General features: G+C 44.9%; 1 protein-coding gene across 2 annotated transcripts in view; it reads right to left on the bottom strand.

Annotated features, from left to right (window-relative positions):
- The window catches only part of BAIAP2L1 (BAR/IMD domain containing adaptor protein 2 like 1), an 85,068-nt gene that overhangs the window by 22,364 nt on the left and 41,870 nt on the right, over positions 1-20,834 (bottom strand). The gene's annotated exons all lie outside the window — the stretch shown is intronic.

Below are 20,834 nucleotides of genomic sequence, written 5' to 3'. Positions count from 1 at the left end.
AACTTTGGGCATTACTTCCCCAACTGTTTCAAGATCTCTGCTTTCAGTCAGTGAACGGAAGCCCCTTTGCTTATATCCAGAGGCTGTTAACCTGTCCAACAAAGATCTGGAACTGTCGTGATCAGCTGACAGTTAATCCGGACAATCGCCATATCATCATATAGGATTGTTAGAGAGAAATGTGAGAAAGATAGATTTTCTTTTACCCAATTCCATGCTCTGTAAGCCCAATTGTTCCCTTATTGTTTAGTGGTTATCATTTTCCGCTTGTGCCTCCATACACCTGGATTTGTATTTTTCCCCCCATAGTCTACAGTAATTAAATCTCTTTCAACCCAATTGCACAATTAAACATCTCAATGTCAGTATTCACCACTGTTCATCTGCCAAACCCATGCTGAAGACTAGCAAAATTGTGATCAAACAATGGTTCAATAAGGAACCAGAGTAACCCCGACCCCTCAAACAAAGTCCGGTATCTTCCCCAAACCATAATGCAGAGTCACAAGTCTACACGATCTCTCTCTATGGAATATTCTCAGCATGAAAAACTAGATGCCGGGATTCGTCAGGCTATTCAGAAGAAATCAAAGAAAATATCTCCGGAGACAACTATTGTACGAGAGCAACAAGAAGCCTGGATCCCTTCAAAGATAGGCGTACGCTACAGTACTAAGGGTGCTGTAGGGTTAGAAATACATATACAGTACATCCCCCGTGGATCACAACGGAGCAGCTCCAGCACATAATCAGCTTAAGGAGTCACCAAGGGAATTAAAATCTTTCATCAGATTAACATTTTAAGCAGAGGGTTACAATATGTTCCACTGCTGAATAGTCACCTAACTGATTGAGATACCTTCAGCTATTCCTCCAGAACAACATGCACACGTGGCGAGGCCGAGCATTCCTGGGATCTCACTGTGGGCATTTTTAAAGGCAGCCTCTCCTCTGATACCAAAAGGACTAGGCCTCCCAAAACATCAGATGGTCCTACAGAGGGCTGGGACAACTTATCTAATGTCTTTGGAGGCCTTAAAGGGAATCTGTCAGTAGGATCGACCCTCCTAACCTTCTATATGGGCACGTAGGTCATGGAAAGTTGAACAAAATTATAACTTGATATCTGTGATCAGATGTCTTATACCGGAGAAATCCACAATTATCCTAATATGTAAATGAGCTGTTAAGATCTATGGGCAAGACACAGAAATCCCTGAGAATCTGCCTCCAGAGCTTATTTTACATATAAGGGGGCTTTACCAGCGTGAGACATGTAATGACTGACAGTCTGCTTTCATGCTCTATATGTCCGCAATGGTAATGCCTCTGAAGGTTGATTCTCAGGGAGATCCATGTCCCACCCGTAGATCTTAACAGCTCATTTACAAATTTAGAAAAATGTGGATTGCTCCGGAACAAGACATTGGATCGCAGATATCAAGGTATCATTTTATTCATCTTCTTATGACCTACATGCCCATATAGATAGTTTAGGAGGGTTGATCCTACTGACGGATTCCCTTTAAGACCTCCAAACACATTAGATAAGTCGTCTCAGCCCTCAGTAGGGCCATCGGATGTTGGTGATGGATGGATGGTGTCAGAGGATCAGCTGCCTCTAGACATGTCCACAGTGAGATTACAGGAGTGCTCGGCCTATACCCATGAAGACGGCTTAAGATGGGTGATCCTACCGACGGACTCCCTTTAAGGAATTTTGGTTTACTTTAATACAAAAACACAATAACTCATTAAAGGGGATTTCCCAAAATGAGAAGCTATCCCCTATCTAAAGGATTGTGGATACCTTGCTGATTGCTGGGGGTCCAACCTCTATGACGTGCAACAATGGTGAGGACAGAACTCAGAACCAGATAATCGGATCCCGTAGAGCGGATGGGACTGCCGAAAAAAGCCAAGCGCTGTATTCTGCTTTCTATGGCGGTCCCATAGAGATAAATGAGGGAGGGCCGAGAAGTAACATCTCCACTCCATGTAAGACGGGGCTCTGAAGAATCCCATTATCGTGGTTCCAAAGCCTCATCACTGAGATCGGACCCTCAGAGATCATCAATTTACCAAACTTGTGATTTTGGGAAAAAACCTTAAAAGGAAAAAAAGCCATTTTTTCATTGCTGTATTCCGAGAGTCATAACTTTATTTGATCACAAAAATCTCTAGAGAATTAGACAAATTCTGTTCGGCCCTTTAAATACCGGATTTAGTAAACCCCCGAAAAGTTAAATGGGCGATCACAAAACGAAAACGAATCCCTTAGAGCCCATTCTCTGTCAGCCAGGGATTGTGACTGTTGCGATCGGATCCTGTGAACTTTTGTGAGAACTAAATACTGTTTATGCTGCAAGACGGAGCAAATATTGACTCTGTCCCTGCACAGCGTCCACATTACCAGCGCCACGAGCTGGGCACCATCTGTCCACCAGGGCTCACCGCCAGATGTGACCGTATGGTGTGGAGGATACAGCGTATGGCTTCACCCGAGTGATCAGAACCCAGCCATACAGGTCCGGCAACAGGCGCAGGCTGAAAAAAACATTGCACTGGCTTGTAAAAAATAACAGACATCCACAGATGGTGATTTTATTTTTATTTTTTGAAGGGGGGGGGGGGGGGGGGGGAGTGTGTCTTTAATAGGGTTGTCAACTACTCGGGAACCTCTTCTCAATCCTCCTGTATCCTCTCCAGTAAAATAATAACACCATTACTGATCTACGGTGCCGGCACCATTCCAGTGGTATTGGTACTGGCTCTCCCAGGGATTGCATGACATTATGTCATGCAATCACTGCTGCCGATCAGCGCTGGTTTCATACAGACATAACTGCTGCCGCAGCGCTCACTTCTTCCAGATGTCAACAGCATTTTTTTTTATTTTTTTTTAATGGGAGGAAACATAGGGATTCAAAAGGGGGTTGTCTGAGTAGCGGACAATTTAAAAACTACTTAACTTGTTTTATTCCTCTGTTATTTCTCTTACAAATGCATAAATAATTTGTCGATTGTGTGTTCCCATTCCTCGCCAACAGGGGGTGTCACTACATCATCTCAGGCAGTCGGCACTGATTGGGTAGCGTCATAGACAGGACTCATTATGGGGGTGGTCTCAGCTCCCTTAGGAGAACCTCCAGGCATCCCCTCTGCTGGGGAGGCGGTGTGCTCTTGCTTGATTGACAGATAAAGCGGCATGACCTGTGCAGTACGCAGAGGCATTGGAGGAACGTAGGGGAACTGAAGTGAGCCACATCCTGTCTGCTTCAGCGCAGCGCTTACAAGCTCTATCAGAAACAGCTTGTAAGTTCTGTACGACTTGCTTAAAGGATTCATCTGAGACAAAATTGTTGCTTAATATCCTACAGTCGGATTACCCCCTAATATCGGGGGTAATCGACTAGTACAGAGATGTCCTACAAATTCCAGCCAAAGGTGACAGTGATCCCTACAGGCCATAGATGGTACTACACCAATTCAAAACAAAATTAAAAACATTAGACACGTTTCAAGACGACAGGAGGAGCCGTCCATAGGTCTCCTCTCGGGTCCTGTAAAGGCATAAATGCAATGTTTGCCTTGGCCCTATTTACTCCACTAACAAGAATTGTAGGCAAACAAAAGCCATTTCAGCAAGACACAATAAAAGGCTGGAAACTTCGGGGATTGCTTCGGCCATTATCTGCTCTGATTGGGCTCAGCGCATGATTGCCTAACAGAATATTGTTATTGGGTAACTATAGACACGGAGCACACACCCAGGGTGAACTTTATAGCCACCCACCTACGTTATCACCACATTACAGGGCTCCTGACGAGCCCGCACTTCAGACTTCCAGAACAAAAAAAAGGTCTATTGTAATTAAAGGGGAAGTAACCAAACGAGTGCAAACAAGGAGAAACATTACAAATAGAATGTAGAATGTAAATAGAAATGTAGCAGAGCCGAGGTAGTCATTCAGCACAGATCATTGCAGGGGGGTAGCAGCGCTGCAGGACTTCGGGGAGCGGCGCTGCAGGACTTCGGGGAGCGGCGCTGCAGGACTTCGGGGAGCGGCGCTGCAGGACTTCAGGGAGCGGCGCTGCAGGACTTCGGGGAGCGGCGCTGCAGGACTTCGGGGAGCGGCGCTGCAGGACTTCGGGGAGCGGCGCTGCAGGACTTCGGGGAGCGGCGCTGCAGGACTTCGGGGAGCGGCGCTGCAGGACTTCGGGGAGCGGCGCTGCAGGACTTCGGGGAGCGGCGCTGCAGGACTTCGGGGAGCGGCGCTGCAGGACTTCGGGGAGCGGCGCTGCAGGACTTCGGGGAGCGGCGCTGCAGGACTTCGGGGAGCGGCGCTGCAGGTATTCTGACTCATGGGTATGTAGAACGCAGTGGTGCCTGGATAGACCTATTCTTTTGGGCGCTTCCGTATTGACCTGTACTCACGTTCATACCGATTTATCAGATAGCTTAACTCAGCCACGATCTCATGTAAGAAGACTCCAGGAAAAGAGGATTGCTTTAACCGAAATTCTTGTATTATGATGAAAGTAGCAGGTAAAAAGGAATATTCAACAGAGTACATGCAGTAGGATGCATACAGATATGGTGATGATGACAAAATGGAGAATAAGGGCGTGAACAAACATACATCACAGGACTACAGTGAGAGAGTTGGGACAAAATAAAGGGAAAGGCAAACTTCTGCCTAGAAAGAAAGGATGGAACACAAACAATGCAAACATTAAATGATTTCTCAAGTCGTGGGACATGACACTCCCCGTCTGAAATCCTTGGATTTCACGATGTCCGTAATTTTTCGAAGTCGTTCGAACCTGAAAAAACAAGAGGAAGAAAAACGTGCATGCAATAATAAAACATAAAAGATTTTTAAGTCCAACTCGTTGTTGTTGACCCGTAGATCACACCGAAAGATAAGTTCAAGTATATAAAACCCATCTTCAGATTGGGGAAGCCGCAAACATGCAAACTCTTCCACCAACCCAGAATCCAATGGGAATGTTAAGGGTTCAATCCAATGGAAAATGTCAACATTCAATAAACTGGGGAATGAGGAGGAATGCTCCCCGCCGTGAACAACGTCCAGGAGCATGTTCAGTTCATGTGATGTCCTCCTTTCGTAGAAGCAGCACGAGTTCAGTGACCGGGCGGAAGAAGGTTCGGGTAGAGCCCCCTTTTGTCACCTTAACTTCTACCTTACGAGTCTTTCCGTCCTCACCGGGTAGGACTTTGGTGATAAGTCCCATTGGCCAGTCATTACGATGAGCCTCTTTGTCCTTTATGAGAACAAGGTCTCCTTCTTGGAGATTGGGACTGGGCGTCTGCCATTTGTGACGGTTTTGAAGCAAGTGTAAATATTTGGTCTTCCATCGATGCCAAAACACGTTAGCCAGGTGTTGTACTTGCCTCCACTGACGTCTGTAAATGTCCTTATTATCGAAGTTCCCAGGCGGAACTGTAGCAGCTCCAATCTTCTGTGTGAGAAGTGTGGCTGGAGAAACATCAGAACCCAAGTTGAGGTCCTTTAGGTTTGTGGCGTGGTCCTCAGATGGAAACGCGTTCATTACGTCTTGTACAACTTCAGCAATTTCTACTGCCAATATCGCAGCGCAAAGCTCGAGTCTGGGTACAGAGTGTGCAGGCTTTGGAGTTAACTTGGCTTTACCCAGGATGAAACCACAGTGTACCTTGTTAGCTCCTAAGGTCATCAGATAAGCTACTGCGGCTATGGCTTCTGTAGATGCGTCAGAGAAAATATGAACTTCTCTTCTGATTGCAGTCAAAGGTGATCTTGGAGAATAACAACCTGGGACTTGGAGTTGCTCTAAGAACTTCAGAGACTTCTTCCACGCCTCCCACCTTTGCTGTTTCTGAGTTGGGAGCGGGGTGTCCCAATCCGTGTTCTCGGCCGTAAGCTGTCTTAACAGTATCTTGCCTTGAATAGTGATGGGTGCTACAAACCCGAGAGGATCATAGATGCTATTTATGACAGATAGGACTCCTCGTTTGGTAAAGGGTTTGTCATAGGGTGACACTTGGAAAGTGAAGGTGTCCCGTTTGATATCCCACAGTAGACCAAGGCTGCGCTGTGTTGGAGGAACATCGGAACCCAAGTTGAGGTCCTTTAGGTTTGAGGCACGGTCCTCAGATGGAAACGCGTTCATTACCTCTTGACTGTTAGAGATAATCTTGTGGAGTCTGAGGTTTGATGTGGATAGCATTTCCTGTGTCCTGGAGAGTAGGTCAATTGCATCTTCGCTTGTGGGCAAGGACTTGAGCCCATCGTCCACGTAGAAGTTCTTCTCTACAAATTGCCGAGCATCGGAACCGTACTCTCTCTCACCTTCCTGGGCTGTCCGTCTCAGTCCATAGATCGCCACAGCAGGTGAGGGACTGTTGCCGAAGACATGGACCTTCATCCGGTAGTCTATGACCTGATTGTTGACGTTGTTGTCCTTGTGCCATAGGAACCTAAGATAGTTTCTGTTGTCTTCTTTCACAATGAAGCAATGAAACATCTGCTGAATGTCGGCCATTATGGCAACAGGTTCTTGTCTGAAGCGGATCAATACTCCAAGGAGGCTGTTGTTCAGGTTGGGCCCAGTTAGGAGCAGGTTATTGAGAGAGAGGCCTTCAAACTGAGCACTGGAGTCAAACACCACTCTGATCTGATTAGGCTTGCGAGGGTGATAGACACCAAAGGATGGAAGATACCAACATTCTTCTCCCTCCCTCAGTGGTGGCGCAGGTTCAGCATGATTTCTGTCAAAGATGTTCTGCATAAAGTCAATGAAATGCTTCTCCATCTCTGGTTTCCTCTTTAGGGTACGCTTTAAGGATGAGAACCTTGCAGTTGCTTGCTGCAGGTTGTTCGGCAACCTCACTCTTGGGAAACGAAAGGGTAAAGGAGCTACCCAACTGTTGGAGTCGTCTTGAACAAATTCTTTATCCATAACCTTTATAAATTCTTTATCTTCCCTTGTGGGTGCCAACTTGTTGTCATTACTTGTGGAATCGAACACTGATGACCCGAGGTTTTCTTCCCAGGACTGGAGTGTGTTCATGTTGTTGAAGGATTCCTGTTGCCACTTGGTGTTGCTCACTTTCTCTTTCACCCAGTAGTGATGTGGGCATGGTTGGAAATGGGTGCTGCGACCATTTGACAAGATGTGTGTCTTGTAAGAGGAGATGTTGTTAGGTCTCTTCATCTTGTGTATGCAAACATTGCCTATGATTACCCAGCCTAGATCTAAGCGTTGGGCAAATGGTGCATCGTGTGGTCCATTAATTTGCTGACGCACCTTGTGCAGCCGGAGAATGTCTCTGCCAAGCAGAATCAGGATATCTGCACTGTTGTTGAGGGCTGGTATCTTGTTTGCTATCCCCTTGAGATGTTGGTGATGAAGAGCAGCCTCTGGCGTTGGGATCTCTTCTCGATTGGATGGAATCTGGTTGCACTCGACCAGTGTAGGTAACGGTATCTCGACGGTGTTCTCGAGAGATGTCGCTGTAAGACCACTGGCCCTTCTCCCATAAACCTCTGTAACACCACTGCAGGTACCTAAGGTGTAAGGGTAGGCATTTCCCTTTAAGTTAAACATATCAAAGAGTTCTGACCTTGCAAGTGATCGGTTGCTCTGATCATCCAGAAGGACGTACACCTTCACGGCTTTCTCTGGGTGACCGTTGGGATATACGTTCACCAGGCAAATCTTCGCACAGGACTTGTCCCAGAGGTCTTCTCCGCAGACTTCTGTGCATGAAGAAGATATTGTGGTATGGCTTGCAGTTTGAGCTGCGTCCTCCCCGCCATGGCTCGTGGTGGGGGAAGGAGTAAGTGTAGAGTCAGGACGGAATGGGTGGAGTGCTTGTACGTGGTCCTCACTGTCACACTCCATGCACTTAATTGTAGTTTTACAGTCTTTAGCAAGGTGTTCAGTAGAAGCACAACATCTGTAGCATACCCCGAACCTCTTTAGAAGCTCCTTGCGTTCCTGGAGCGGTTTCTTCCTGAAGCCGATGCACTTTTTTAAGGGATGTGGCTTCTTGTGGATGGGACATTCACGATTTGGGTTCTCTATCTTTTCACCTTTGTTACTCTTGTCTGGGGCTGGTGTTGGTAAGGGAAGAATATCCGTCTTCTTCACTGACACTGGACCTCTGCGGTTTCTGTCGTTCGAGCGTGCGCTGACGTATTTAGAAGGAGGTGAAGCTGGGCCACTGGATTCTTGGTAAGAAAAGCTTGGGTCGTTCTTGCGCTCTGCCACGTCTTTTATAAACTCACAGAAGTAGGAGAATGGAGGAAATGACACTTGATGGTCTTTCTTGTATTTTGACCCTAGTGTAGTCCACCTTTCTTGCACGTTGTACGGTAGCTTGGAGATAATGGGATTTACTCCACGAGCAGTGTCCAGGTAGCTGAGGCCAGGTAGGTGGGTGTCTGCCTTGGCCAGCTGGAGCTCTAACAGCAAGTCACTGAGCTCTAGGAACTTTGAACTGTCCTTGCTTGATATCTTTGGAAAACTCTGTAATCGCTTGAACAGTGCGTCCTCTATGGCTTCTGGACTGCCAAAGTTTTTCTCTAGTCTTTCCCATGCAGCCATGAGACCAGCCATTGGATTACTGATATGTACAGACCTGAGTCTCTTGACACGCTCGGTGGATTGTGGTCCTAGCCATCTGATTAGCAGGTCCAGCTCTTCGGCAGCAGTGATGCCGAGGTCACTAGTTACGGTTCTAAAGGCATTTTTCCAACCTCTGTAATTTTCAGGTTGGTCGTCAAACCTTGTGAGACCGGTTTTAGTAAGTTCGCGGCGAATCATGTACCTTGCGAAGTCGGACATGTCTGTTCTTTCTGACTTAGGATGCACGAATGTGGGCTGAGCGGTGTTGTACATAGGAGTGGAGACGTCTTGGCCTTGAAATGTGGGTAAGTATGGAGTGGCATATGCATTTAGTCCAGCAACCGGTTTGGTGGGTATAGTCTCTGCTACATGCGGAGCTGGTACTGTGCGGTTGTCGAGAGTATAATGACCTGCCGGTATATTGGGTTGCGTGTAGATAATAGCCTGTGGAGTTTGATGAGATGCAGGGTCTTGGCGCATACTGGAATACGAAGGAAGTTCAAGTTTGGGAGCATTGTACTGACCTTGAGTGTAGGGTTCTGTAAGTTGATCGGCATCCTGGTGTCCTGGAGAAGCATGAACGCCATCAGAAGTGTTAGTGATGATCTGCTGTTCGCCATTTTGGCTTAGCACGTAGTCTCTTGTGCGTTCAATAGGGTCCTCCGCCTCCACTTCACACAAACTGATGCTGTCTCTTTGACTCCCACTGATAGCTCGCTCCAGGATCCTTAACTCCGCCATGGCTGTTGCGTGCTCACATTCCTTCTCCAGAGCTTCCTTGCGTGCTGCATCCGCATCCATTTCTGCTCTCTTTTGTGCTGTGGCTGCCTCCATTTCTGCTCTCTTTTGTGCTGTGGCTGCCTCCATTTCTGCTCTCTTTTGTGCTGTGGCTGCATCCATTTCTGCTCTCTTTTGTGCTGTGGCTGCATCCATTTCTGCTCTCCTTTGCGCAAAGGTTGCTTGTATCTTAGACGTTTCTGCCTTAGCACGTGCCCTTATAAGCTGCTGGCTGAGAGTGGAATATTTTGATGAACTTGACCTAGATGAGCGTTTTGAGTGCTTAGACGATTTGGATGAGCGAGATGATGCATCTGGTGTCCGTGCAATTTTAGCCTCTATCTTGGTTTTAATGTCACGTACGGTGCAGTCCCTTTCAGAATTAAGCTGCTGGAAACTTTGCAATTCTTTTAAAGTCTCTGGCAGATTCAGTTTCTTCAGGAGAATAATGTATTGGTCAGTCTTCTCCATATACCTTTGGTATGCTGTGCATAATTGTTCTAGGACTCCCTCTAGTGGTAACTCATGAGAAGCAGGCCTTGATACAGTGTCTATGTGACTCAGCACTTTCTCCCATAGTGAAGACACATCACTATATACAACACATTTTTCAGTCTCTAAATTCTCCATGACTTTCCATGTAGGTTTAACTGTACGTTTTCCTCTTTCACTAGCTGGTGGATGGGGATCTAGGTCTCTTTCCTGTGTTTGTAAGTCTGGTAGGGACATTGTATACCTCGCTTCAGACATGATTTGTTTGCAGGCAGGATGAGTGGATGATGAGGGTTATACTTCTCACTGTTTATCTGCAGTGTGTGCTTCTATGCACGCTGGGGTCTGGCTGGGAACTGGGTTACTGTGTATCTGGGAAATGTCCTTTTCCACTGAGGTTCAGCACAGACCTTGAGTTACTGTCTCTGAAGGCAGGTTATTCCTTTTTACTATTCTGACTCATGGGTATGTAGAACGCAGTGGTGCCTGGATAGACCTATTCTTTTGGGCGCTTCCGTATTGACCTGTACTCACGTTCATACCGATTTATCAGATAGCTTAACTCAGCCACGATCTCATGTAAGAAGACTCCAGGAAAAGAGGATTGCTTTAACCGAAATTCTTGTATTATGATGAAAGTAGCAGGTAAAAAGGAATATTCAACAGAGTACATGCAGTAGGATGCATACAGATATGGTGATGATGACAAAATGGAGAATAAGGGCGTGAACAAACATACATCACAGGACTACAGTGAGAGAGTTGGGACAAAATAAAGGGAAAGGCAAACTTCTGCCTAGAAAGAAAGGATGGAACACAAACAATGCAAACATTAAATGATTTCTCAAGTCGTGGGACATGACAGCAGGACTTCGGGGAGCGGCGCTGCAGGACTTCGGGGAGCGGCGCTGCAGGACTTCGGGGAGCGGCGCTGCAGGACTTCACTTTACTCCCATTTTACCATAAGAAGTCTTAGAAGGTGTAGACACTGAATTTACACACCCATCGTGCCGCAGTAATTTTTCACATTATTTCACAGATGGAGAGAAGAAAAAAGTATGAAGTTTGGACTCGCTAGGTATGAAAACTAAAGTGCATATCCTGAGATTACAAAAGAAAGTTCACATCTATTTAATAAACAGCACCAATAACTTCCATGGGCTGTGTGTAGTTTGTAGCTTGGATGGGTAGGAGATGTAGTTCTAGTCTCAGTCCATCGCCAAAGAGTGGTGCTGTTTCTGAAAAAAATAAATCTCCTTTTCTTGGTAACGTTTCTCTTTACGGAGAGTGACATACCGGCTCTGGCATGCCAAGGTGAGGAGGCTTATTCGCAGTGCAATGCTCCTCTGTGAAATTCATTATGCAAATTGCCTCTTCAGAGAGGCAGAGGACTTGAACGCTTGGCATGCCAGAGCCGGTAGGTCACTCTCCGAAACATTACCTCTTAGCCAAATCAATTCTCATACTTTGCACTGATGAGGAGCAACACACCGAAACACGTGTCTGCAAATTGACATTACGATTTGGCTTTTGTCCCAAGTCACATTTCAAGGCCAGTTAAAGGGTTGATAGTGACTTGTAGTATAGTGACTTCCAATAGGTGGCGCTATAGAGTTGACGTCCTCTTCCTCTCTCAAGAGGCAATATCCATATTCTTTTTTTTGCTAATGTTGGACAATCCCTTTAGTTTACCATTGCAGATAAAAAAATAAATGAAATAATTAAATTTACAACTTCTCGTAGAGGAGTAAAACAATTAAGCCCATGGACCAAACCGAGTAAATTATAGAGAGTACACATTTTCCTCCACGTGTGACACCAAAGCAACTGAAAGTCGTGATTGATAGAGGTGAAGCAATTGAAACCAGTTAGTCACCGACTAGTTAACATGACTGAAGGATTATACAAAGTTATGCAATTTTGTAGTATTCCTCCCACTGAGTACGGTGCATAGTACTGGGTACTGGTACACCCCAGGATTGGACTGGCCATCAAAGCAGTATACTGGATCCTGACGGTCAGAGATCAGGCTGGCCCCCCCATAGATATTGCCTTTTAGTGGGTTTGGGTGCCATCTATGAATGATCAGCTTGAATTGGTTACCCCACCATCAACATTTATCCCCTACTTATAGGAACGGTAATAAATGTTCACTGGTGGTTTGCCCACTGGGCCTCTCCACCGATGATGAGAACATGAGTCCCCGAGTGCCAGGTGATCTTGGCTCTATTCACATTGTATCTATGGGACTGGCAGTGATCACCATTCCCCTAATCTGTGAACAGAAAGAAGGTGATGCTTGTGCACCGACAATCCATTTATACGAGGAACACAGGATCTACCTTCTTGTGATAATTTGTAGGGCTTCCGGCCATTGGACCCCAGCAATTGGGCCTTTATTGCTAGTCTTGTAGATAGATTACCAATGTTTTTTGTACAAGATAACCCCTTTATAGTCTTGTCAAATATTCTACTAGGCAATTCTCAGTTAATACTTGGAGGTCTCTGTATCGGACCATCCTCATGGCCAAAGTGTGTAGAATCTACCAAAGTAACTAATTTGGCTATACGCTGAAATATGTCGCCAATACTTCTACAAAACAGGGGTCATCAATGCTGGTCACACACTATTAAGTCAATCAGTCAACATTAGCGATGATCTCAAGTGCTCGTTTCTTGAGTTTGCCGAGGGTGCTCGACTGAGATGTTTGTATCAGGGTTGTGGAGTCGGAGTCATGGAAATTAAGGAGATGGAGTCGCAAGGTTTTGGCTTACCGACTCCACAGCCCTGTCATGGCTGTGGAGTTGGAGTCCATTTTGGTGGAGTCGGAGTCATGGAAATTGAGGAGTCGGAGTTAGACAACAAAACAACATGTGGGTATTGCCAGTGTACGGAGGGGACGTGAACATCTCACTCGAGCACCCACGATATTCGGTGCATACCCAAGCACACTCGGCAAACTCAAGTAACGAGGACATGCGGTCATCACTAGTCAACATCTTTCGGCTGCCACTGGTTCTCGGCAATAACCAGAGGATATTCTTTGCCTATCAAAGCCTAGTTTCATATTTACTTGTCCATTAACATTCAGTTCAAAGGAATTACAAGAAAATATTCTACAATGAACGTTTAGGAGAACTTGAAAATATGATCATGATGGATTGGGGGCCAGATGAGGAGGATCTGACCAGAACGTCCCGTCTTCTGTTCAGGTCCTCAGTCTCATGATTTCTCCGACTGCGTCCCTCTTCTTGTTTTTCATTCTCTATATTATTTTCCGATTACAAAATGTTCCTATTTCCAACATTAATCTTTTAAAATATGACATTTGTGGAGGTTTGATAAAAAGAGAGATTTCCTAATCATCTGATCGATGGCGCGGAATGGTCTAAGTTCTGGTATACAATTCGCTCACATAAAAACAAATCAGTAGATGAAACTCCGTATTAAAAGGCCCTTGCACAAGATTTATTGTAGATTTTCTAACATTACATCGGAAATTGCACAAGAAGGACCTGCCATGATGTATCCAGCTTCTCACAGCTCAATAAAAGGACACATCATAAGTCTGGATAGGAAGTCTGATGATAGCAGCACAACACATTTCACTACTGATAAAATACAGATGTCTACATAAGGATGGAGTAAGATCCCAAATTTTAGGGTGCCGATACACGCAGCGGTTTTTGTTAAGTATTTTGAAGAGGATTCTGCTTCAAAATCCATATCAGAAGAAGAAAACTCTATTACTTTTCACTTTGGTTCCTCTGGGAAAAGTGCCACTCTTGGACTGTGTTTGATATTGGAAATCTACAGATCGCTTTATCTAAAAAGGTTGTTGTCTTACTCCGAAAAATCCCCCAAAATGCCATGACAAGGCGTCTCCATTCTTTGTAACGTGCGGTCTACTGCCTGTTGTTGAGCGCAATCAGTCTGTGGCAGCAGAGAAGCAGAAATGGGGCTGAGTTTTTGTCTCTGCTCTCCAAAGTTAGATGGTATACAGGTATAACAGAGAGGTGTGCTGTCGGCTGTCCTCTGCTCTCCGAGTGTGTTAGATGGTATACAGGTACAACAGAGAGTTGTGTTATCGGTTCGGGGTAAAAAAAAAAAAACCCATTGGACAATGGTAGGAGCAATGTATGCTGGCAACAGAGGAAAAAATACCTATTACAAAGTTGACCAATCTACCAATTTTAGCAGGAATGGCCAATAATGTTATTGACCGTTCCTGCCAAAAGTGGTGGATTGGTCAACTTTTAGTGTGTAAGGGTCCTTCTCCGGAAAACCATTATCATTTTTTCCTTGTTCCCAACCGACCTTCCAAGAACAGGAGACAAATGGGATTTCTTTATCTGAGGTTCACTTTACTGTTAAACTCTGTTTGGAGCCATGTTTAGATATTGACTTAACACACTAATTGCTCATGGTCCCGTAGTTGGCCAGTGACCCTAAAGTGCAGGGCGCACAAGGAAAATGCTGATGTGGAAATTAACATTAACCTCAGGTTACACTCGTATAGTAATTATTAACTAGCGATTGTACGTCGCTGAATAAGGAGGAGGTCAACATACTAAAAATGATCTGTTTGTGTTTAATGGATCCATATTACAACACCCAGATCCATACTGTACCTCTAAATCTACTGTAGGGAATGGCAGAATTGCCCCTTGTATGTCAACACACTGTGGCTGCAGTTCCCTGCCAAGTAGCCGGGGGCGCCATTGTGCAGGGAGCACCTGTTTAATCAGCACTGCAGACCCTTCTATGTCAGGATCGGTGGGGGTCTCAGGTCAGATGTCAGTGTCGGCAAGAAAACCGAATGTTTGAATGCATTGAATGAATGAAAGATGCTGAAAAAATTAAATTGACAAGCTGCAGATACGACAAATAAAACAAAAACGCTTTGATGGTTCAAATCTGCAAGTAAAAAATAGGCATCATGTGCGTGAGATTTCAGAAAAATTCACTTTGCTGTTACTGTAAAACGCTGCTTCTCCATGGCAAAAAACGTGTCATGTGAACAAGCCCTATGAAGTCTTGTTTTTTTGAGAGGCAATATGTAATTTGTTCAAGTACCTTTTTGCTAAACAAGTAAGAAAAAGTTCAAATTGTATTAACTTTTTATGGATTTTGGAAAAAAATAAAACAAATCATAAATAAAATTCTCACTATGGTAAAAGGGGTTACATTTATGGGTATTCCAAACATGTCCATGTTACTTATTACGGTAGTTTGTGACATTTTTAAAAATTGTATTAAAAAAATTTGATTTTTGTAATTTCTTTTCATTATCTTGTTAGTAAGTTTGAAAGACAATAAAAAAAATCTCGACTTTTATTTTACTACTAATATACAGGTATACAGAGGAGTATAACTATGTATCAGTACAATATGCCTGTAATGAAGAAGAATATCATTTATAATGTGTGTACATGGGGAGAGACCTGTCAATCAACTGGGGCTGGGCGGGGCAAAGCCAGCTGCATGAATTTAATGACTGAAAAGAGATGCAGTGGAGAGAAAGAATCTACACAAGGGAAAAGGGAAATTATCACAGCAATATCTGAGTGCATCGTGACTGGGACCCTCACAGGCCTTTGTGTGGATACACAAGCAGTGTGCCTACCCTAAAATTGATTTTTTTTACTGCAGTGATAACATTGTTAAGCAAAAAGAAAAAAAAAACGTATCTGCAATGGGTTCTGCAGGACCTAATCAGCAATAACATGCGAGAAAAAAAAAAAGGAAAAAAAGGGGGAAAACAGAGGAAAAAAAGAAGAGGAAAAAAAAAAAAGGAAAAAAAAAAAGAGGAAAAAAAAGGAAAAAAAAAAGAGGGAAAAAGAAAAAAAGAGAAAGAGAAAAAAAAAAAAAAAAAAGGAGAAAAAAAAAAAAAAGACAAAAAAAAAGATCAAATCTTGCAACCAAAATAATTTTGGTTCCTGGATGGCAAGGTCAAGTGTGACCTGCGAATAAAAAATCATTAGGTTTGGTTTCTGGGCAAAAGTCTCATCATGGTTGCGTTATGCTGTGTGCCACAATGTGACCACACTGACAGTGATAGATACAATGTTGCAATTGTGATCCTTCAAGAAAGTTCGGTTCCTGAGAAGCCACTTCCTAAAAGTTGCCGTGAATAAATTGAAAAATAACTTGCCTATTGTTCATGGTTGCAGGTTCTATAGATCAGGTGACTGTAAATCACCCTGTAAAGCTCAACAATCTTGGCCGGCTACATGTCACATATCTTGGCTCATCTCACTAGAGATACCGGTTTTGTACCCGATGGATTCGTCTTCTGCTTAATTTAAGAAGTTAATTTTGTCCGCAGAAAGGCAACGCTGATCACAGAATGTCATGGAGAGTTCTCATGCTTCACTGCGGGGAGATCAGCCCTAACACTGGAGCAATCCCTTGCTTATTCGTAAATTAAAAAATTAAGAAATCATAGGTTACTTTACAAGAAGCCATTTTACCGTGCAAGAATACTCAATAATCGAGAAAGCCGACTACACATCGATATCCAACTACCAGATACTAAACAATTACCGTACATAAAAACTATTACATAAAAAAAAATAATTCCATGGAGCTCTTATACCCTAAATTAGTTTTATCTCCCTAAAAGACATTTCTAACTAGTTTTTCGTGAACCCATGTATCATTTCTTGTGATGAGGAAACGTGCTGGGATAAGGTGTTATCTGAGTATGCTCGGGTGTTAACCAAGTGTCTTCGGCGTGCTCGAATATTATGTTCGAGTCCCCGCAGCTGTTCGACAGCCTCGACACATGCAGCGATTGTCTGTTTGTTAGGGAATCCATGCATGTGTTGAGACTGTCGAACAGCCGCGGGGACTCAAACATATTTTTCCGAGCACGCTGAAGACACTTCGTTAACACCAGAGCATGCTCAGATAACATCTTATCCCAGCTCATTCGCTTATAACTAATCATTTCCTTTACATTTCATAAATATTTGCTACTTTGTATTGATATATCATACAATCCCAATAAAAAGACATTTAAATTTGCGGGATGTAACGTGTAGAAATGTGGAAAAGTTCATGGGGTAGACTTTTTTGAGGCACTGTATCTATATATATTTTATATAGGGATATGTATACATGCAACGCTGATAAATCCAATCCACACATTGCGTGTAATGATTTCCTATGGTGTTGTTACCCCCGTACACTTCGACGCCCCTTGTCTGCCTATGGTGTTGTTACCCCCGTACACTTCGACGCCCCTTGTCTGCCTATGGTGTTGTTACCCCCGTACACTTCGACGCCCCTTGTCTGCCTATGGTGTTGTTACCCCCGTACACTTCGACGCCCCTTGTCTGCCTATGGTGTTGTTACCCCCGTACACTTAGATGCCCCTTGTCTGCCTATGGTGTTGTTACCCCGTACACTTCGACGCCCCTTGTCTGCCTATGGTGTTGTTACCCCCGTACACTTCGACGCCCCTTGTCTGCCTATGGTGTTGTTACCCCCGTACACTTAGATGCCCCTTGTCTGCCTATGGTGTTGTTACCCCGTACACTTCGACGCCCCTTGTCTGCCTATGGTGTTGTTACCCCCGTACACTTCGACGCCCCTTGTCTGCCTATGGTGTTGTTACCCCCGTACACTTTGACGCCCCTTGTCTGCCTATGGTGTTGTTACCCCCGTACACTTTGACGCCCCTTGTCTGCCTATGGTGTTGTTACCCCCGTACACTTCAACGCCCCTTGTCTGAAACTTGACTTCTGTTTTTGTCGCTTGACTGTACTAAGAATTGCTATTGCGCGGCATGTCGCCATTTCGCCCTAGCCCACCTCTGACACTAGGACCACCCCCCTCTCCACCCACTAATAATTAGGCTCAAGTGAGGTGTGCCCGGAGTCGTCCATCACGAGGACACCACCTGCTCACCATTCATGGAGCCATTTCCGCATTATTATCACCATCAGATCTTATACCCTTCTCTTCCCCTTTGCCGTCTATGGACGGATTGTGACTTCTCTGTAGATGACGTATTTCCCAATAACAGACACTGCACCCTTCTTCTCTGACATCACAGAATCTGTCAATTATCTATCAATGTCCACTTAAATCTGTCACCAGGTTTCTGCTCCTCCATCTGAAACCAGCATGTTGCTTGCATAGGCCCCAATTCCAGTGATGTTTAATTTACTAGGCTATTTGCTGTAGCTGATTAAATTCACTGTTTTGATGTCGAGCTCTGTATGACCCCGCCCACACTACTGATTGTACTGTGCATAGGCAGAAAGCCGCAAATCAGTTGTGTGGGAGGAGTTGTACAAAAAAGAATGGTAGATCTGCAGGAGACAAAACAGTGATTTTATCAAAACTGCAGCAAGCAGCCCAGTAAGTGACACATTGCTGGAATCCAGGTCTCTGCCCCTTCAGCATGCTGTTCTCAAATGGGTTTGAAAACAACCTGGTAATAAAAAACCTTTACAAGGGGTCGTCTGACGAAAAAAACCCTGTTTAGCACAGAAGGTTGCAGGCGACCTCATGGCTACAGGTTCGGCTTCTCTTACCCCTATAGGAAGACGCTCCAGGCCATATATACAATCCGCAGCAGCTGACCCATCATACAGGGTCCACTTCTCTATAACCTTGGATGTTACTTTTTTCCTCCATCTGATAAATGTCCGGCCCTTTAAGTCTGAGTGACACAACCCAGCACACAGATTTACGGCCTCCTAATGTTTGCACTATTCTGTTTGCTCCCAGCCACACCTTAAGCCAGAACAGTACCTAGGAGTTATAGTCGCATGATCAGATTCACTGCTAGAAAATCTACCGGGGACTGAAGGGAACTGGTCACCAATTATTAACACCCAAAGCCAGATCTGGGCAAAGGGCGGCCCCCCAGGTCACACCCGGCCCCATCAATGGGCCTGCAGACTGACACGGCCGAAGGGATGAAAACACTGGTCTACGAATCGCACCATGCGGCCAAACTTCCCCACCCGGAGTCCCAATTTCACCGCTATCCGCATCCTCATCCTATGTGCATGCTCATACTGTATATAGGGGGCTATGTATGGGCTCATACTGTATATAGGGGGCTACGTATGGGCTCATACTGTATATAGGGGGCCATGTATGGGCTCATACTGTATATAGGGGGCCTGTGGGCTCATACTGTATATAGGGGGCCATGTATGGGCTCATACTGTATATAGGGGGCCTGTGGGCTCATACTGTATATAGGGGCTACGTATGGGCTCATACTGTATATAGTGGCTACGTATGGGCTCATACTGTATATAGGGGCTATGTATGGGCTCATACTGTATATAGGGGCTACGTATGGGCTCACTATATGGGGGCTACGTATGGGCTCATACTGTATATAGCGGCTACGTATGGGCTCATACTGTATATAGGGGCTACGTATGGGATCATACTGTATATAGGGGCTACGTATGGGCTCACTGTATATGGGGGCTACGTATGGGCTCATACTGTATATAGGGGCTACGTATGGGCTCATACTGTATATAGGGGCTACGTATGGGCTCATACTGTATATAGGGGCTACGTATGGGCTCATACTGTATATAGGGGCTACGTATGGGCTCATACTGTATATAGGGGCTACGTATGGGCTCACTATATGGGGCTACGTATGGGCTCATACTGTATATAGGAAGCTACATATGGGCTCATACTGTATATAGGGGGCCATGTATGGGCTCACACTGTATATAGGGGTCATGTATGGGCTCATACTGTATATAGGGGGCTACGTATGGGCTCACACTGTATATAGGGGTCATGTATGGGCTCATACTGTATATAGGGGGACTGTCTTGGCTCATACTGTATATAAGGGGCCTCTGCATGCTCATACAGTATATAGGGGCTACGTATGGGTTCATACTGTATATAGGGGGACTGTGGGCTCATACTGTATATAGGTGCTATGTATGGGCTCATACTGTATATAGGGGGACTGTGTGGGCTCATACCTTATATAAGGTGCCTCTGTGCATGCTCATACTGTATATAGGGGCTATGTATGGGCTCAAACTGTATATAGGGGACTGTGGGCTCATACTGTATATAGGGGCTATGTATGGGCTCATACTGTATATAGGGGGACTGTGTGGGCTCATACTTTATATAAGGTGCCAATGTGCATTCTCATACTGTATATAGGGGGCTATGTATGGGCTCATACTGTATACAGGGGGTTGTCAGCATGCTCAATTTTGCAGCATCAATTTCAGCCTATTGGATCGCCCTCCACAACAGTCATAGTCTCTAATGTGGCCCCTTGGTAAAATTAATTGTCCACCCCTGCCCTAAACCGTTATATAGGAAGGAAGGGGGGCGATAATGAGACGTTTCAGACATAGCAGCAATAATAAAAAGGTGCCATTTGTGAGTAATTTGACAAGCGTCTGCTGGGCGTTTTTTTTTGTTTTTTTTCCAGCTGGCAAGCGTCTTGCGATCTCAATTTATTATGGCGTCTGTGTCATCCACTATTTTCGGCAAAGAAATGTCAAACTTGGAAATTATTTTGCACAAGTGGTTTTTTTTATTCGGTATTCTTTTTTTACTGCTGCTGAACATTGATAGGTCATGAAATGTCTTTCCAGCCCCCTATATAGCAGTTTAGGGTCATCAATATGTTGACGGCTTTGCACTTTGCTTGGACCCTTACCAAGAGCCAAAGCGGCAAGAACTGCTAGCCATGGCACTCACTCTGGTGGACTGGCCATTTATTTCAATAGGCCTATGCAATACAGCACAGCGATCTCTAGCAAGCCTACGGAGCGAAACGTAGCAAGCCTACGGATGGGTATGGTTAGGTTTCTTCCCGGATTGGAGTGCAGAAGAGACGCAGCAAGTACGATCACCCACCAGGTCCCTTTCTGACTTACACAAACGCTACATGTGAATGGGT

This window comes from Ranitomeya variabilis, chromosome 7, assembly GCF_051348905.1.
Source record: "Ranitomeya variabilis isolate aRanVar5 chromosome 7, aRanVar5.hap1, whole genome shotgun sequence".
NCBI lineage: Eukaryota > Metazoa > Chordata > Amphibia > Anura > Dendrobatidae > Ranitomeya > Ranitomeya variabilis.
The sequence above is the reverse complement of the archived record's forward strand: the minus strand, read 5'-3'. Positions and strand labels throughout refer to the sequence as shown.